This window comes from Triticum aestivum, chromosome 1B (genome assembly GCF_018294505.1).
Source record: "Triticum aestivum cultivar Chinese Spring chromosome 1B, IWGSC CS RefSeq v2.1, whole genome shotgun sequence".
Lineage (NCBI taxonomy): Eukaryota > Viridiplantae > Streptophyta > Magnoliopsida > Poales > Poaceae > Triticum > Triticum aestivum.
The window spans coordinates 556,077,615-556,089,527 of NC_057795.1; the positions used below are offsets into that span (position 1 = coordinate 556,077,615).

The 11,913-nt window shown below is 49.5% G+C and overlaps 1 pseudogene; it reads left to right on the forward strand.

The window, feature by feature from the left end:
• The first annotated feature begins 10,406 nt into the window (after window positions 1–10,406).
• Window positions 10,407–11,508, forward strand: LOC123094863 (adenylate isopentenyltransferase 3, chloroplastic-like; annotated as a pseudogene).
• Window positions 11,509–11,913: the final 405 nt, after the last annotated feature.

Here is an 11,913-nt window from a genome sequence, read left to right on the forward strand (position 1 = left end):
ATGTGGTTTGGATACATAGGTTGACATGTTATTTATATAGTTTGGATACATAGGTTGACATTTTATTTATATGGAAAAGATATTTGTATTGAATCTTGCATGAAGTAGGCTTAGTTTAGTTTATTGAAATCACATTTGTATTGGCAAGAATGGTTTGGATACATATGCTTTGAAATTTGCATGTAGTAGCCGTACTTTAGTTTTTTTTATTCAAAAGATAATCGTGTTGACAAGAAAGCTTTCTTGCAAATTGCTAGGATGGTTTGGCTTCTCAATGATCATTGGGATCTACAACACCGGTCGTACGCTATGTCGGTGAAGCAGCAAGTATTAATGAAAGTTGCCGGTGTTATGAATTTCGTGTTTTTTTTCAAACACATACCCCCCATATGTAATGATTTGTTTGTTTGCTTGTAGGAGCTTGCACCTCTGAAGCTTCGGGCTCACGGGGTCAACCTTGGGTGGATGCGCTATGATGAGCGGTACACGCTGTATGTTAGGGAGACAGGACTTCTCCCTTTCATTTAGTTGGTCAGCAGGTCGACGCCACCCAACAATGCTCCAGCACTCACCGCGCTTATTGATCGTTGGAGGCCGGAGACACACACTTTCCATCTTCGGACCGGGGAGATGACCTTGACGCTCCAGGATATAGCTATGATCACCGGTCTTCCTATCGATGGGAAACCTCTATGTATGAGCACCGATTCTGATGGGTGGCGCGATCAAATGCTTGCCCTTATCGGTATGGTTCCTCCGGAGCCGCGGGAACCAGAAGTAGAAGGCAAGAAGAAGGAAAGAGTCGCAGCCGGTGCTACTTTCACGTGGATTGTATCGAACTTCAGTAATTGCCCCGAGGATGCTAATGAGGACACGGTGAAGACATATGCTCGTGTCTACATGTGGTACGTGATATCCAGGAGTATGTTTGCTGATGGCACAGGCAAGAATGCTCCATGGATGTGGCTCAAGGCGTTGACCGTCTTCGATAGCAAATGGAGTTGGGGTTGGGCGACACTGGCTTACTTGTGTAGACAGGTATGAAGTTGTTTCTGTTTCAATTCGTTGGTACATTATGAATGCGATCTTGCTGTTAATTCAACCATGTTCTCTTTTATGTGCGGTTGGACGAAGCCTGTTGTAGGCTATCTGGAGGTATTGGTGGTTGTTTGCTCGCACTTTCCATATGGAGCTGGGAGTGTTTTCCGGTTGGACGACCGAAGACCGTGAAGTTGGAGGATTGGGACGAGAAAGACGACCCACTACGGCTCCCCACTTGGGCTTACAAGTGGGATGTGTTAAATGAGATGACGGATGATCCCTCGGTCATGTACAAGCTGTATAGGAGCGAGATGGACGCTATCACGCCTGAGCAGGTGAATTGACATTGCATAAGTTATTATCATGCTTCCATCATAACTCGATATCAATTTTTCATTCTATCCAATTTTGTAGGTTGAATGGGAACCGTATGGAAAAGGAGAGAGTTTTGGGAACCCTATAGAGTTCAGGCTGAATCCGATGTGCACTAGGGATAGGGATCTCTGGCATATGCGGTGTCCACTCATATGCAACTGGGCGGTTGAGCTTCACATGCCACATCAGGTGTACCGTCAGTTTGGTTTGTTCATGCCACACCCGCCGGAGTTTGAGGACACGGATATAGTGCTACACGCGTAAGATATAATCAACCTTGAGCAATTAGCAGCTTCTCGGCGGTTTCGATGATGCTAATATTATGTTTCTAACTTGTAGGTTGGATAGGAAAAAGCAGCGGAAGATCAAGGATTGGGCCAAGCATCACAACAAGTATGTCATACAGTGGGCGCTTGCTTTGGAGCAAGCTAGGGCTGGAAAACGAGCCAAGCTTCGTGAGCACTTCCTGATTGCGTTCAACAACTATCTCACATGGTTTCTAGGCGTCACCCGTGTGGAGGTATGCAAGCCGGTGTATGATGATAAGATTTTGGAAGAACCCACCGTCTTTGATGAGGTAGCCCAGCACCAGTACAACGCATTAGTCAGGAAAGGCAACTCCGTGATCCCTGCGGGGCCAATGATGAACTTTGTGGTATGTGCCCTTTTTGCTTTTCAATTCGCAATATTCACATCTTCACTTGCCTAACACGTTAATACCTTTTCTGTTCATAGCGTGCCCAGATCAAGAAAGCAGCTGATGAGACCGACACTATTCTGGAAACAACCCCGGCTGGCAAAAGCGATGGGGAAGGTGCACTTCGAGCATTCATTAAGGTTCACATCTCCTTCAAACTAGCACTTAACATGTGTTGCTACGTTCGATGTCTCATTCACTTGTTCATGTTGCAGCGCCAGGGCCAAAAGTTAAGGCGGCTGTCAAACGTTTTCGGTTGTCGTGACCCCGAGTATGTATCACCAGAACGTTCTAGGTCGGCGACACCATCAAATCCAACTTCTGGCCATGATAATCCTTTGGACGATGAGGATGTGGGTGTGGTCACCCAAGATGTGTGTGTGCTCACCCAAGAGGTATGGCCTGAGGTTATATATCCAATTGTTGATGCATTGCTAACTATATTCTCACAAACGGTCTTTCCATATCTTTTGTGGATGCATAGATTTCTAATGATATGACCTTGGGGACCTACAAGGTTCGGTCTGCATACGAGTTAAAGCCTAGGAAGGGAATCAACAAATACACACCTGAGGACTTCACCCAAAGAGGCAAAAGGACGGTCGGCACCTCGCGGATGGCGGCTTTGGACGACTATTTGGATGACGATGTGGATGACATGGAGGAACCGGAGCCAGAGCCGGAGCAGGTTCGTCTCCCTAGGAAGGTGAAGAAGATACCCTCCAAGAGAGGGGGAGGAGCCAGCAAGCGCGGAAGGAACTAGTCGTCGTTCTCTTTTAGTAATGGTAGTAATGGTAGCTATGTTGGTGGTAATGTCGAACTTGTCGTGATGGTCATTCTATGTGTTGAACTCTATGTTGGTGGTAATGTTTAACTTAAATCTCTTAGTAATGCTTATTCTGTGATGCAACTATCTGTGATGCAAAACTGGAGCAACACGGAGCAACAGAACAAAGGAAAAGTTACAGACATGTGTGACGCCTAGCCTGGAGGCGCCACATACCACAGTGCAGCGCCTAGCCAGGAGGCGTCACACACCACAGTGCAGCGCTTCCGTGCCAGGCGTTGCACTGTGGAGTGCGACGCCTCCAGGCTAGGCGCTGCACAGGTCTGTAGCATGACACACATTCTGTTGCTCTCTGGATAGGTACAGACCTGTGCAGCGCCTAGCCAGGAGGTGTCACACACCACAGTGCAACGCTTCCGCGCCAGGCATTGCACTGTGGAGTGCGACGCCTCCAGGCTAGGCGCTGCACAGGTCTGTAGCATGACACACATTCTGTTGCTCTCTGGATAGGTACAGACCTGTGCAGCGCCTAGCCAGGAGGCGTCACACACCACAGTGCAGCGCTTCCATTCTAGGCGTTGCACTGTGGAGTGTGACGCCTCCAGGCTAGGCGCTGCACAGGTCTGTAGCTTGACACACATTCTGTTGCTCTCTAGATAGGTACAGACCTGTGCAGCGCCTAGCCAGGCGGCGTCACACTCCACAGTGAAATGCCTCTGTGCTAGGCGTTGCACGTGGACTTAGTGAATTTTTTAGCATGTGCAAACATAGTAAGATGATGTGAAGTAGGATTGATACATAGCAATCTAACAACTGTGAAGAGAATATATGCATGACACATAGTTCATAACACATAGTACTTCACAACACATAGTAGTTCTTACAACCAAATCGAGGAGGAGACATAGTAGTTCACGACACATAGTAGTTCACAACCAAATCGAGGAGGAGACATAGTAGTTCATGACACATAGTAGTTCACAACCAAATCGAAGAGGAGACATAGTAGCTTTATTGCGTAGAGCAAGGCCCCTTTCCCTTCTTCTTCTTCCTCTCTTCTTCCTCTTCCTCCTCCCTTTCACTTCGTACTTCCACTCTTCATTGTCATATAATATAGCTTCTTCTGAGTCCGCCTTCCGTGATTGAAATACCAACCATTCATCAACTTTGGGTGGGAACTTGTACTTGTACTTCCGTGGGTTCTCACCCGCTATTTGTGCATCAGTTTCCATCGAGTACTTTACAAAGTACGCATTCATCTTGTCAAATGTGTATTGAACTATTGCCGTCACGGGTAATCCACGTGCACCTTTGAGCACCCTATTGAAGCATTCCGCCATATTGCTTGTCATTTGACCGTATCTCTGGCCATCTTCATCAAAGGCACGTGCCCACTTGTTCCGGTATTGAATGTGCCTATTGAGAAAGTCTTGACCCCCGGCATCAAGTTTTTTGTGTGCGAGCAATTTGTGGTACAAAGTGGCGAAGCGCTTCTCGGAGAAAGCAAGACAACAATCTTGAAGATCATCGGCCAACTCCTTAAGGCCACATGCCCTATAGAAGTTCGAACAAAAGTGCCTCATGCACCATCGATGGTGCAACGGAGCATGCCCGGGAATGTCAATCTCCACCGCGTTAAGAATTCCTTGATGCCGATCCGATATGACACAAATTTCCCTTTGAGCGGGTAACACCTTCATCCTCAAAAGATGCAGAAACCACTCCCAGTTGACATTGTTTTCCACCTCAACCAAAGCAAATGCCAATGGCAACACCCGGTTATTGGCATCACTTGCTATCGCAACCAACAAGGTGCCCTTGTATTGTCCAGTCAAGAACGTGCCATCAATTGCGATGACCGGCCTACAATGTTCGAAAGCCCTCACACATTGCTCGAACGCCCAAAAAGCACGGCCAAATACTCTGACTTTCCTTCCTTCATGAACCGTTGTTTGGTGCCCATGAGGCTCGACCACATGAACCATGCCCGGGTTTGTCGCGGCCATGGCTAACAACAACCAAGGGATTCGGTTGTATGCTTCCTCCCGAGTACCATACAACATCTTAAATGCGGCTTGCTTCGCCTTCCATGCCTTGCCGTACTTCACCTTGTAGTGAAAGATGGCTTTCACAAGGTCAATGACATGTTGGACGCTCATTGTTGGAAGTGTGGATATTGAGTTGGAGAGCCTGTAAGCGATGAACTCGGACGTGAGTTGTTTGTGGTTTTGGGACACAATCTTGCCATCCATCCTTTTGCCTTGGCACATGTGAGTTGGCACACAACTCACTACGTGCCAAGTGGGACCTCCTTTCCATGGTCTTGCACGCACAATCCATGGACATATTTCATCTTCACATGCACATGCAACCGTGTAGCGCACTTTGACGTCCGAGTGCACCACCTTATGTGGACGATAATGCGTAACCGAGTAGTTGTCGAGCCACATCTTCAATTCCAAGAAGGTGTCGAACTTAGAACCTTTAGCAATGCGGTTCTTGTCGTCTCCCAAATCACGATAAGAGCTTGGCCTAACCCCAAGAGGTACACATTGGCCACCATCTACCACGGCTTCATCCGCGAGACTAACATCCTTGAACAATGTAGTCCGATGATCCCGACCAAATACCTTCTCGAAAGCTTCGGCCTCCTTCACCGTGAACCCCTCCGCATCAACTTGTTCATCGGGACCATCGTCATCCGAGTCCGATGCATATGCACGGGAAAAAGGGATGGAAGGGTCCATTGTCTCTTGCAAGTGATATTTGTCGAGATCACCCACATTGTTGTCATGGAGATCAACTTCATTGTCATCGTCCGCATACTCATCATTGTCCTCTTGCAAAGCTTCATCTTGGTTGTTTGTAAACGGGCTCAATGTTGGCCTCACTTCTTGGGTCAAAAGAGGTTCAACAATTTCATCTCGCTTCAAGGGTGTGGGGCTACTAGCAACCAAAGGGGAGGGGTTCCGGTTCAAGTCCAAATGCAAACTTGAATCAACCTTCTTCGTTGCAAATAACTCAAGAGCATTGTCTAGTGATTGGGCCACCGTCTCCTTGTATGCAACCCAACGTTGCTCCGAGTTGACACGCATTGTCTTCCAACGGATGTGCATTCCAAAACCAACATTATGCCTTCCCTCCAACTCTATGATATCACTAGGGTCCGTCCAATTCAAATCTTCCCTAACTTGTTGCAAGAGCTCCGCATAGCTAGGACTACTATCAAACACCATGTCAACCTCATCCGGGTCCGGTTCTACATTGCCTTTCAAAAAGGCGTCCTTGTCCCCATGATGAACAAACACACATGTTCTTCCCATCCCTATAAGCATTCCAATAACACAAGGTAACATTGCTTCCATGAGTACTAATACAAGGATTAACACGGAATAGAAACCCTAATATATATATCAAACAACAACCCTAACCCTAACCCTAACCATAACCATAACCATAACCATAACCATAACCATAACCCTAGCCCTAAACCTAACCCTAGCACCAACATAAGAACACCCATAAGAATAACCCTAGCATACTAACAAAGCCTAACCATAGAAATTGGCAAACAAACATCTCACATTTCCATGCAAATCTCTAGATCCAAACAAAACTAGGGTTTCCCCAAACAAGCAACAAATGAGCAATGGGAACTTTACTTGGATCAAAACAAGGGGAATAGAGAATATTACCTTGAGGGAGGGTTTGACTTCGAAATCCACGGAGAAATTCTTCAAATTTGCAAGATTTGGGAGAGGATTTGAGAGGGGGAGAGAGTGGGAGAGGGGGAAAAGCTCGGGGAGGAGAGTGGGAGAGTGTGTGGTGTGGGGGTGGGGGAGGGGGGCCAGCCGAGTGGCTGGATAAGTCACAGTGCAGCGCCTAAGCTCTAGGCGCTGCACTTTACAAGTGTGGCGCCTGAGCGCCAGGCGCTGCACATTACATGTGCGGCGCCTAGCACGGAGGCGTTGCACTGCTGGGTGCGGGCCCAGGGGCTGCCACGGTGGACTGGTGTGCAACGCCCCCGTGCTAGGCGCTGCACAGTAGGGTGTGGCGCCGTCGTGGCGGGCGCTACACAAAAAGTTTAGGGCTGTGAAATAGTTTCACGGTCAGTTCATTCCGTAAATTGATTTCGTCCATAGGTCAAAATGTCAAATTTGCCATGGGTGGTAGGCACACAACTCAAATTCTTTTGACATATTTGGTAAATATGGTATAAACCGAATACCAAACTGAAATATCGGTTAACCGAATTTTTGGTTAGCTGTTTTAAGATGTACTTTTCGGTTTTAACTTTGGAAACTGATTTTACAAAAAAATAAATGGTAAAAACTGATATTTTGGTTTATAAACTTCTTCTATATTTTTTTCTCAGGAAATAGGAATTTATAGACTTGAGATTAGGGTCGGCTGGGATTATTTTTTTCTCACGAAATAGCAATTTATAGACTTGAGATTAGGGTCGGCGAAGCCTTGTGGGGCCCACAAGCCACCAGGGTGCACACGGGGGATGGGGGGTGGGCAGCAGGTGGCCCCCCTCCAGTGGTTTTGTTCCAGTTTTTCTATGTTTTACTATTTGCATTTTTTTCATACATAGTGAATGGTTTTTTAAACATTGTGAACACTATTTTCATAACCAGTGAGCATTTCTTAATACATGCCGAACAATTGTTTATTACATGGCCAACAATTTTTAAACATGGAAAATATTTTTTAATACACAACAAACATTTTGTCAATACATGCTTAAAAATTTATGGATACATGGCGAATAATTTTTTAATACATGTTAGAGTAGGAGGTAGGCGAAGGCTACGGGGTGTCGGTGGGACAACGACGGAAGCTACGGATGGATGCTAGAGGCAACGCTGGCGTTAATGCGGGCGAGCGGGGACAGAGGCCAACGCGAGGACAAGACCAAAATTTTCGTAAGAAGTGGCTGCAGCTGCTCAAATTTCAAGGCTAGCCGATGCGCCGCTTATAATTTTTGAGGAGTTAAAGTGGATAAGGGTTCGGCTATGTCCAGTTTAACTCCTAAAGAAGAACAATTTGAGGAGTTAAAGGGGTGGTTTTTTGTTTGCTTTTTTGCTATCATCTGCAAAAAAATGTTTATATAGCAAAATCACAAATTAGTGTGCAATTAACTGTTGCATTTTTAGCAAAAAATTAACACATGCAACTCTTTTCATAAAGAATAAACTGTCAGGGTAAAAATTAGATACTGTATTTGGAATAAACTATTATCTACCCGTGTCATCGTTAGGGTGCTAATGACACTGGTTTTATCACGTCGTTTTCCCCCTCCATGAGCAAACTCTCCTTAAAATCCATGGTCTCAACAGTGTCTCCAACTATTACACACATACGCGGGCGCGTCATGTGTAGTTCTGCAAACAAAAATTGATGGCCCATCAAATCGATTATGCCCAGCTTGGAAGTACAGATCCTGCTTCGCCCAGGTTTTACACACGTGCCTCCCACATGGGATGGGTCTACCAGGAAATACGGTGGTATACGGCCTTTTATGCGGTGGTGGAAAATGCAATACACCTGACGACACACATCCCCATGCTGGTTAGACGGGCTGGATTTAGAGAATCAGAGTTGCCTGCAGACCCACCTCTGCAGCGTTTTTCCGCAACCATCACAGTCTAAGATGAGTCTCATGTTTACTCTGCTCTGATCTGACCGTGAGTACATAAGTACACACGACCCAGTAAGTTTCCTTTGCCATTGATTCGCCGCATCCAGCACACACTCTCCCACTTGTCATCGCATCCTCCACAGCACACGAGTCCATCCGCCATTAGGCCCCCCTCCATTTTGCCTTTTGCACAAGCTCCTCTGCAGCTTAGTGACATGCTGGTAACTAATTCGTCTTCCTAAGGCCCTGTACAATGGCAGGTGCTAACACAGATGCCTGAGGAAAAAACCCTGTTTTTTACCTGAGATTGGAATGCACCGATGCTTAGGAAGGGAAACAGAAGCAAAGTTTTGCTTCCGGTGCCAGCGGGTGCTTAGCAGAAGTAACTGCTCCATTCAGTCACGGACGCTTCAATCCAGCGCCTCCATCGACGGAAAATAAAAAGAAAAAAGGTCCAGCTAGCACCCCATACGAAGCACTCAGCGTTGCGGACCAAAGAAAATTTCGTGACGAAGCATAGCTAGCACCGGTGTACAGGCTTCCGCGTTGTACAAGGCCTAACCATCACAATAATCCTAGACGTATGGGTTTTTTACCCGTCAGTTACGGACCACCTCTCGCTAACTCGCTCGTCCCCCTGATTTTTAGGGGTGGGCCCCTCCCGCTAATCCTAAGCCAGTATTTACTCCTTACACTTCAATACAACGAACCATGTAAAAAACTGACTAGGATCCCCTGACATGAGCTATCCTGCCATTGAGTCACTGGCAGATGGATCCCGCTAGGCACGGGGCGCACCTATCAGTGACTGAAAGGCAGGTTAAGGCAGTGTTAGCTAGGCATCTCCAAAGGCAGACGCTAATAACCTGGACTAAAGTGAACAACCTGGGCGCTTATTGCGGCAAGAAAAATACTTAAGAGCATCTCTAGCAGACCCTGCATAAGTGGTTAAACCCGTAATTTTTTGCGTTTTACAGTTTTGGGCGAAAAAAGTGTCCAGAACAGAAACCGTAAAAGTGGTCCAACCCATAAATTTTTTAAGGGCCACCCCAAATGCACACACGAAACCCTTATCTTTGAAGGTTGGAAGGCGGAATCTAGGGGTCCCCGTATACCGGTCAAACCTCGTCGGAGCAAACACGCCGCCGTGGAGTTTGTCGGAATCCACCCTAAACTCGCCGGAATTCATCAGCGCTCACCGGAAAAGGCCGCTAGGCGCCACAATCGATCGCCGCCGGTTCGAATTGGACGAGCTCGACATAGCCGTGGCCTTCCATGACCTCAACCTGGCCGCCGGAATCCTCCCGGCGCGGCAGGCAAAGGGGCACGACTCGGCTGGCAATAGAGCAAGGTGCGAACGGTCGAGGCGGCGGGGCGTGGCCGGCAAGGCTGGGCGCGGACGACGGAGGAGACGGGGCGTGGCCGGCGAGGCTGGGCGCGGCCGGCGCGGTGATGGGGTGCGGCTGACAAAGGCGGGACGTGGCTGACGGGCGACGCGGCATGGCCTGCGGGCGATGGGGTGCGGCCGACGGGGTTGGATGCGACCGGCGTGGCCGGCACGGCCGGCTGGGGTAAGGGGCGGCATCGGCCGGACTGAAGGAAGGAGCTCTCTATTTCAGTTTCACAGTTTATTTTACAGTATCTGTTCGCTCACAGCTAAAATGAACTTTTAAAATGCACTTTTTCCAACCCATATCCCAGTTTTGCGGATTGCGATTTTAAGGGGTCGGCTAGAAATGATCTAAGCACCCGATGCATGCTTTGGCAGCGATGCGACATCCGACACCAGGATTTAGCAGCGTAACTGCTAAATGGGCTGGAAATAAATCCTAGCGCCGCGCCCGGCGTTGTAGATGCCCTATCCATCATTCCATCTCCGTAAAAAGAGCATGTAGCTGTAGCATTACTGCTATAAATACACTACCTCCCCTGCTCACACCCGCACACAGAGCAACCAAGCGATGGACAACATTCCACACTCCCCAGCGATCCATCGCCGGTGTAGCCAGCCAGCGAGCGATCAAGCTTCGCGTGAACCCACCATGCCGATGATCTCCGTGGCGCCGCCGCCGGCCCTGCACTTCCCGAGGCTGACGCTCACGATGCCGCCGCCCATGATCACGCTCCCGGACCGCGCCCACGCCGACGCGCCGCGCCCGCCCCCGCCGCTCTTGCTCCGCCACGCCGCCGCCAAGAACAAGGCCGTCGTTGCCATGGGCGCCACGGCCACCGGCAAGTCCCGCCTCGCCATCGGCCTCGCGCTCCGCTTCGGCGGCGAGGTGATCAACTCCGACAAGATACAGGCCCACGCAGGCCTCGACGTGGCCACCAACAAGGTGTCCCCCTCCGAGCGCGCCGGCGTTCCGCACCACCTGCTCGGCCTCGACGAGGACTTCTGCCGCAAGGCCGCGAGCGCCGTGCGCACCGCCTTGGCGCGGGGTTATGTCCCCGTCGTCGCCGGCGGCTCCAGCTCGTACGTGGAGGAGCTCGTGGAGGGCGAGCGCCGCGCCTTCCGGGAGCGCTACGACTTCGTGGCGCGCCCCGTCGACGACATGTGCCGCCTCAGCCTCGTCGACGAGGTGGCCGCTGCCTTCGACGCGCGCCGCACCGACTACTCCCGCGGCGTCTGGCGCGCCATCGGCATCCCCGAGCTCGACGCCTGCCTCCGCTCCACCGGCGCCGGCCGGCGAGGACGAGCGCGCGAGCATGCTCACCACCGCCGTCGACGAGATCAAGGCCAGCACGTCGCGCCTCGTGTGCCGCCAGCGCGGCGAGATCCAGGAAAATACTATCAGAGAAAGTGAAAGATGCAACCAAATTTGACGCCATCATAATGGGGAAATACCCAATGGTTCCTCGGGACATCTGTCCCGTAATCTCACCAGTCATCCGCATCGGCTCTCGCACGCTTTGTATTAAATCTATCTCTGTACCAGCTCGTCGAGTATTTGATTCCTTTCAACCTGTTCCTGGCGTGTGTCCCACAAGCATTTAACCAGCTACTAAGGGCATGGCCAATGCTACACCGTGGACAGATGCCTCAGCTGTCCACGTCGACTCGGATGGTCCAAAATGATGTATGGTGTAGCTTGCAGAGGCAAGCGGGTTCCTGCAGAGGAGTCCGGCTCCTCCCTGACAAAAGAGAAAAAAAGGGAGAGAAAGGAGGAAAAGTGTAGACATGCATGAACTATGTATAGTGTGTGACCTTCAGCCATCGCTGGGGAGTTGAGTAATTGCTGGATGACGAGAGATAAAGTGCAGGCCTAATGAGGCAGCCATGCGTTGGATGGTTATGACCTCAAGCTGATGCTCTAGCACGTTTATCTACGTGGAAAGGCTGAAGCAGCAAAGGTGATGCCTCCATTGTAC